This window comes from Triticum aestivum, chromosome 7B (assembly GCF_018294505.1).
Source record: "Triticum aestivum cultivar Chinese Spring chromosome 7B, IWGSC CS RefSeq v2.1, whole genome shotgun sequence".
Taxonomy (NCBI): Eukaryota; Viridiplantae; Streptophyta; class Magnoliopsida; order Poales; family Poaceae; genus Triticum; species Triticum aestivum.
The window spans coordinates 683,497,395-683,505,044 of NC_057813.1; the positions used below are offsets into that span (position 1 = coordinate 683,497,395).

Here is a 7,650-nt window from a genome sequence, read left to right on the forward strand (position 1 = left end):
TTCTAACATAATATTTAAAAATACTTAACAGGTTAAAATAATCACATATTCATATTTTCCGAATCAAATTTCATATATAAGATGTTTAAATCGGAGTTACGGTCTAAAAGATATGAATGATTTAGAAAATCATTTGTTTGAGTTAAATATGACCCGGGGATGAATTACCTAAAAGGTCTGGGGAGTTTTCGAAAAAATGTAAAATAACAGTTCGTGTGACTTAAGTCCGGACTGCGGGTTGATTTAGAAAAAATACAAGGGCTTTTTTTATATAAAAACTGTAAAATAACGGTTTGGATAACTTAAGTCCGGACTGCGGGTTGATTTGAAGAAAATACAGGTTTTTTTTTTTGCAAAATGGTGCAACGGACGACAAAAACCCAATTCTCTTTATTATTAAATAAATTAAGGTAGAGATTGCATGCATCGTCCTGATGGCACCGGGGTTTTGTCCTTCGTCAACCAAAAATCCTAGAAATACGGAAGATTACGGGGCTTCCACGGGGTACTCATTGCTAAGTAATCTCAGCCCCCCCCCACCCCCACCCCCACCCCATTTTAATGGGGGTGGGCCCCGTATCCCTTCAAAATCTGCCACGTACTCACAGCACGTTGAATCCGTAAAACCCACCGCGTGCATGTAGCAGCGCTGTCGACGAAAAAGCAGGGTGCGACGCCTGCCCTTTTGTACCCACGTTGAGGAATTCCCCACTTCTCTTTCTATCGAGTCCACCCGCGAAACTCTGGTGGATCCCTCCGTCGAAGCGATGCTCTGTTATGGTTTACCAGCCACTGCCACCTCCTCCGGCCAGCAGCATGCCCCGACGCCTCCCAGGACCCCAATACTCAGCCGGCCAGCAGCAGGCGCCGCCGTCTCCACAGAGCTCCTCTTTCCTCCCCGAGCACGACAAGAAGGCCCCACTCGCCGGCCTCTTGTAGCTATCAATCTGCTTTTGCTAAAGAGGAAAAAGCTACCAGGATGCTCACTCTCCTTTATTCCCCTGCATCAACCACTGCCGTCAACTAGCAGCATTCTTCTCGCCCCTGGCCGTTTCCAGGTATGTGCTTTCCCCATTGTGTAGCTCTCCACGAATTCCATCGATGATTTTGTGGAAACTCCATGCATCTTCGACATCATCCGTGTAAATCATCATTTATCGTTGTTGTATGAGCCCGGAAGTTATTCTTCCCATACTGTCTGTTTTTATATTGTATTTTGTATCTTATTTGTTCAGTGTATATTTATCTACTGGTAGATGTCAGCAAGGACTCCTTGATTGCTCTCAATTAAATACTAGCCTTTTCTACCCCAAAGAAAATTACTACCTTTTTCAAGTTGTTATATACAAAAGGTATAAGTGTTCCTTCTTCTTCCAGGAAAAACAACAGCATGGATTATGCAAGTTCAGAGACAACAGTTATGCCGCTAGATTTATTACGAGAAATTACTAATGATTTCTCCGAGGAGCGTAGGATTGGTAGCGGTTCCTATGGAAAGGTTTACCTGGTAAGGTTAATGCTGTACATGGTTTCCTGAACAAAATCATAACTACGAGATCAGTTTAGCATGCAGAGTTTTGCCACCAATAGCTAACAAAACCATAACTAGGAGTTTCCCAGGCTTTCAGCTGCCTGGGAAGCCAGAAACAACAAAGCAAAGTAGCGGCGAACACAAAGGCTTTACGAACAATTTTTTATAACAGCACATAGGGTTGTACTAGTGAGAAAATTCCACAAAAAGAAAATTCCTCTTTGATTTCTTTTCAAAAAAGACAAATTTTCAGTCAAAATAGCATGAATAGTGACCTATACTAGCAAATAAATTTTGTCTTTTTCGCTGTGAAGTAAACGTTGGGTTTTTTGATTGTGAAAATTTATATACTAGTGCACAAGTAAGTCAAGTTTAATCTAAAAATACTTTTGAAATATTTTGAATTTTTGTTTAATTATCTTAAAAAAAACATATAGGGTGTATATACATGCGGGAGCCAAAGGGTATTTCCTACCACCATTCCCCTTAGCATGATGTTGCAGTGCTTCCTGTTGCAGATGAATAGATCCTGAAAGCAGAGGAAAGCTATATTTATTCTCTACTGATCCTCATTATGATTAACTCACATAATTGATCTTGCATTGCTCTTTTAACCATCACATAGCAGTAAATAATTTGGGTCACATTCCAACATAGCATTTTCTGCTTTACGTACGTTGTATATGTAACTATGTAAAGAAAAAATAACCATGTGAAATGTTGGATAGGGAGTGCATCAACATGGCAAAAGGATTGCTGTGAAGATACTCTATGACATGCCAGGAATTGATGATGAGCAGTTTCAGAATGAGTTTAACAATCTTACAAGGCTCAGACAACAAAATATTGTGCGATTAGTTGGCTATTGCCACAATATTCAGGAAGTACAAGTAGAGTACAAAGCTAAATTGGTTCTTGCTGAAAAGACACATAGAGCGCTCTGCTTGGAGTATATGTCTAATGGAAGCCTTGACAAGTATCTTTCTGGTAATGAAGATGTTTTTCTTGTTTTAGTTGGCATATTAGTATATACCATTTTAAAAATTTAGAGCTCGAGAATTCTCCTAATTTGGTTTTGCAGATGAGTGTGATAGATATGATTGGCAGACAGGCTATGGAATAATTAAGGGGATTTGCCAGGGTCTGAAATACCTCCACAATGAATTAAAACCTCCTGTTTATCATTTGGATTTAAAACCAGCCAATGTATGACTAGATGAGAACATGGTTGCCAGAATCGCAGATTTTGGGATGTCAAGGCTCTTCAGAGATGAAAAAACACGAGCTACAAATAGTTCTTTAGGAACAATGTAAGCATTCTTAATGTCAACTGAATTTGAGAAGCTAACTTTATTTTTCATTAAATGTTTAATATTAGTAGCATTTATGTATATGATGTGTGATGCAGTGGGTATTTACCGCCGGAATACATTTGCAATAATTTAATCTCAAATAAGTTCGACATATTCAGCTTGGGTGTTGTAATCATAAAGATAATGGCAGGACATGCGGGCTACTTCAATAGCGCTAACATGTCTTCCCAGGAATTCAGCAATGTTGTAAGAGAACGTGTTATCTTTATCGAGATCATCTGTACGTATTTCATAAGTAATACTTCAGTTATACTAATATATTACCATTTTTCTGTTCTCTGAATCGGTAGGTGCAGTTAATCTGGACAAATAGGCTACTTGAAACATCAAACCTGAGGAAGGCATATTCCGAACAAGTAAAGATATGCATCGAAATAGGTTTAAGTTGTGTGCAGGAGGACCGACACAAAAGGCCAACTATACAGGATATTGTTGATAAACTGAATGCCACGGAAACAGAGTGTATTTATGCATCAAGAAATGACCTGTCGTTGATGTGCCAGGTGCGAATCAAGAGTCTCAAAATATGTAGTGCACCAACGGAACATATTATACTAATGGCCATGAATTTTCTTAGTTGGATTCAGCCGTAATGTACTTTAGACAAGTTCAACTATAGGGACAAGTCTAGTTACAAACTAATATTTTCTACCAACAACATGTTCATGTTTCAGATTATAAAGGACGATGATCTCGAAGAGCTCCGAGAGCTCAGTTCTATTGATTATAAAATGGTATGTCATGGTAAATGGAGAGGCTCTGATGTTGCAATAAAAAGAACCAATCAGCAAGAGCGAGGTTCTTCCGACAGACTGGTACAGTTCTCATATTTCAGATTTCTTTGTACTTGCTTATACTTGTCCTTTTACAGATAACTCCTGAATATTTGCAGCGGAATGAGTTTTGGAACGAAGTATCAAACCATGCAGGTCTACACCATCCCAATGTTGTGGCCTTTTATGGTATTGTTCTAGATGGACATGAGGGGTCCATTGCCACAGTTACAGAATACATGGTTAATGGCTCACTTAGGACGGCTTTGTGGAAGAATTCCAAGTACATCCACTATTTAGATGTCTAGCACTCTAGCATATCTCTTTTAAGTCTGCCATTTCTTAATAAAAAGAAATCTGTAATCTTACATGAAGTTCAATGGATTAATATTCTCTGCATACACAGGAGCCTTGGCCGACACAAGAGATTAATTATAGCCATGGATGCAGCTTTTGGAATGGAGTACTTGCATCACAAAAACATAGTGCACTTTGACCTCAAAAGTGACAATTTACATGTTAATTTAACGGATCCACTACGCCCAATATGCAAGGTAAGAATCACATTTCTTCTGTTTTATTCTATTGTTACCTTGTTCAACTTCATTATATTGCTAGACTACCATTCCGTCTCTTCCGTATCGCGTTCTTGACATTCGATATTGGGAAATCCATCATATATTGACTTTCCAAAAATTAGGCACTAGTGATGATTTTTAGGATCATATCCCCTCATACTTGCAGTTTATTTCTAAGATGGAACTTATAGTGCCTGCTGTGATAATCATATGGACATTTAGTTCGGTTGCACGATAATTGCTGATAGAACTGCACTTCCATGATCCACGGTGATTCAGTATAATTTAATCATGTTTAGCAAATCATTGGATATGTTTGTACATCCTTTTATCTCAAGTCGATGCCATGGATCGCGTTCCAGAAAATTGGTGACTAGATAAGAGATGCCATGGAGCCTGAACTCCACCACAACTTCCCACTAGTACGCGGTGTCCCCATCCACTCCCTTAATCGACATCCATTCCTCCTGTACTCTCCATGGATGACATCCATCCTTTCGAGAAGGGAATCTCGCCGGAGGTGATGGGCTAGGGTAGCCTTGTTAAATTCCCCCTCTGTTCCAGAATATGAGGTGTATTGATTTTCGTGCAAGTCAATCATGTGAATGTTTGACCAAGATTATAGAATAAAAAGAAACATCTGCAATACCTAATAGATAAAATATAAAACTACTTTTCATGTGCAATCAAATGATATAAATTTGGTATTGTGGATATTGGTATATTTTTCTAAAAACTCAGTCAAACTTGCACATGTTTAACTTTTGGAAAAACAAATACACCTTATATAAAGGAACGGAGGGAGGGCCGCGCGTGTATTTATTGATATGATGGGGCTTATCCCATATGCGTATGCAAGTTGATATTACATTTCTGGAGTACAAGGGATGATAGAGAGATAAAAAAAACTTTAAACCATGAGATACTAATCGATCTCTCCAACTAACTAGCTCTAACAGAACATATGCGCCCACCTAGGATATGTTCAAAATAGCCCCTGAATTACAACTTGATCAAGTTGACATTACACTTGAATTATTCAAAATATCTTGTGGGCAATTCCTTGGTGAAGCCATCTGTAATCTGATCTCTTGAATAAATAAAATGAATATCCAATTGTTTGTTGCAAACACGTTCTCTTACAAAGTGAAAATCTATCTCAATGTGTTTTGTTCTGGCATGAAAAACTAAATTAGCATAAAAATAAGTAGCACCAAGATTTGTCACACCAAAGACGAGCAGCTTGTACTTGTGTCACCCCAAGTTCCCTTAGCATAGACTGAAGCCAGATAATTTCTGCAGTGCCATTTGCTAGTTGCTTATATTTAGCCTCTGTATTAGACCTAGAGATAGTTGACTGTTTCTTAGCACATATATAAGATTTGGACCAAAAGAATATGGCAAAGTTACCTATGGACCTTCTGTCAAGAAGACTTTCAGCCCAGTCAATATTAGTAAATTCACTCACAAGGGTAGACCGAAACCTACTGAATCTTACTCCAACACTTGTTGTTGTTTACAACTATCGCTACCGCATAGTGATAAAGTAAAGCAATTACATGGCATTTGCATTTCATACAATAAAGAGACAACCATAAGGCTCCTGCCGGTTGCCGATAACTTTTACAAAACATGATCATCTAATACAATAACGTATATCACATCATGTCTTGACCATATCACATCACAACATGCCCTGCAAAAACAAGTTAGACATCCTCTACTTTGTTGTTGCAAGTTTTACGTGGCTGTTACGGGCTTCTAGCAAGAACCGTTCTTACCTACATCACAAAACCACAACGGTGATTTATCCAGTTTTGTTGTTTTAACCTTCAATAAGGACCGGACACAGTCAAATTCGATTCAACTAAAGTAGGAGAAACTGACACCCGCCAGCCACCTTTAGCAAAACTAGTTGCATGTCTGTCGGTGGAACCGGTCTCATGAACGTGGTCATGTAAGGTTGGTCTAGGCCGCTTCATCCAACAATATCACCGAATCAAAGTAAGACATTGGTGGTAAGCAGTATGACGATCACCGCCCACAACTCTTTGTGTTCTACTCGTGCATATCATCTACACGTAGACCTGGCTCGGATGCACTGTTGGGGAACACAGCGTGCAATTTCAAAAAATTCCTACGCTCATGCAAGATCTACCTAGGAGATGCATAAAAACAACGGGGGGTAGAATGTGTCTACATACCCTCGTAGACTGTAAGCGGAAGCGTTTGACAACACGGTTGATGTAGTCGAACTTCTTCTAGCTCCGACCGATCAAAAACCAAACGTACGGCACCTCCGAGTTCTGCACACGTTCAGCTCGGTGACGTCCCTCGCCTTCTTTATCTAGCAAGGTGTCGACGTAGTAGATGAGTTTCATCAGCACGACGGTGTGGTGAAGGTGATGGTGAAGTGGTCCTTGCAGGGCTTCGCCTAAGCACCGCGATAATATCACCGGGGTTGTAAACTATGGAGAGGGCGCCACACACGGCTAATAATTGATTTTGTGTGTTCTAGGTGGCCCCCATGTATATATATATAGGTGTGGGGGGAGAGGCAGTCATGGGGAGACGAGTCCTACTTGGGGTCCTTCCCAATTCGGCCTCCCCCTTCCATAAATGCCGGAGGGGGAAGGAAAGAGGAGGGAGGAGGGAAGGAAGGGGGAGGCCGAATCCCCCCCTTCCTTTCTCCCTTCCCCTCTTCCTTTCTCCTATGGTTCGGGCCATATGGGGGGCGCACCAGCCCCTAGTGGCTGATGTGTTTCCCCTCATGGCCCCAATAGGCCCCATATCTTTTTGACGGTGGGTGGCCGAAACCCCTTCCGGTGACCCGATACATACCTGATACCCTTCGGAACACTTCCGGTGTCCGAACTCTATCGTCCTATATATCAATCTTACCTCTTGATCATTTCGAGACTCCTCATCATGTCTGTAATCTCATCCGGGACTCCGAACAACATTCGGTCACCAAATCACATAGCTCATCTTTACCAAATAATAAAACAAATTGGGTTTCTTTCGTCCGTCATGGCATTTTTTAGAAAAGTCCCTCTATTTCAGAGAATTCAACCAGCAGTCCTGTTTTAAGTTAAAACGAATCGGTTTTTTTTCATATTTCACACAAAAGTCCCTGTGTTTTGTTGAAATAAACCCGCAGTCCGGATTTATGTCACACCCGAACCGTTATTTTACATTTTTCGAAAACCCCCCTGATGTTTTAGGTCATTCATCTGCGGGTCATATTTAAGTCAAACAATATTTTTTTAAATCATCCATATCTTTTAAACCGTAACTCCGATTTGAACATGTTATTTATGAAATTTGATTAGAAAAATATGTAGAATATGAATATGAGATTATTTTCACCTGTTAAGTATTTTTAAATATTATTT

At 39.9% G+C, this 7,650-nt stretch overlaps 1 pseudogene; it reads left to right on the forward strand.

Moving 5' to 3' along the window:
• The first annotated feature begins 1,390 nt into the window (after positions 1 to 1,390).
• On the forward strand, positions 1,391 to 4,632 carry LOC123158451 (receptor-like kinase TMK3; annotated as a pseudogene).
• The last annotated feature ends 3,018 nt before the right edge of the window (positions 4,633 to 7,650 follow it).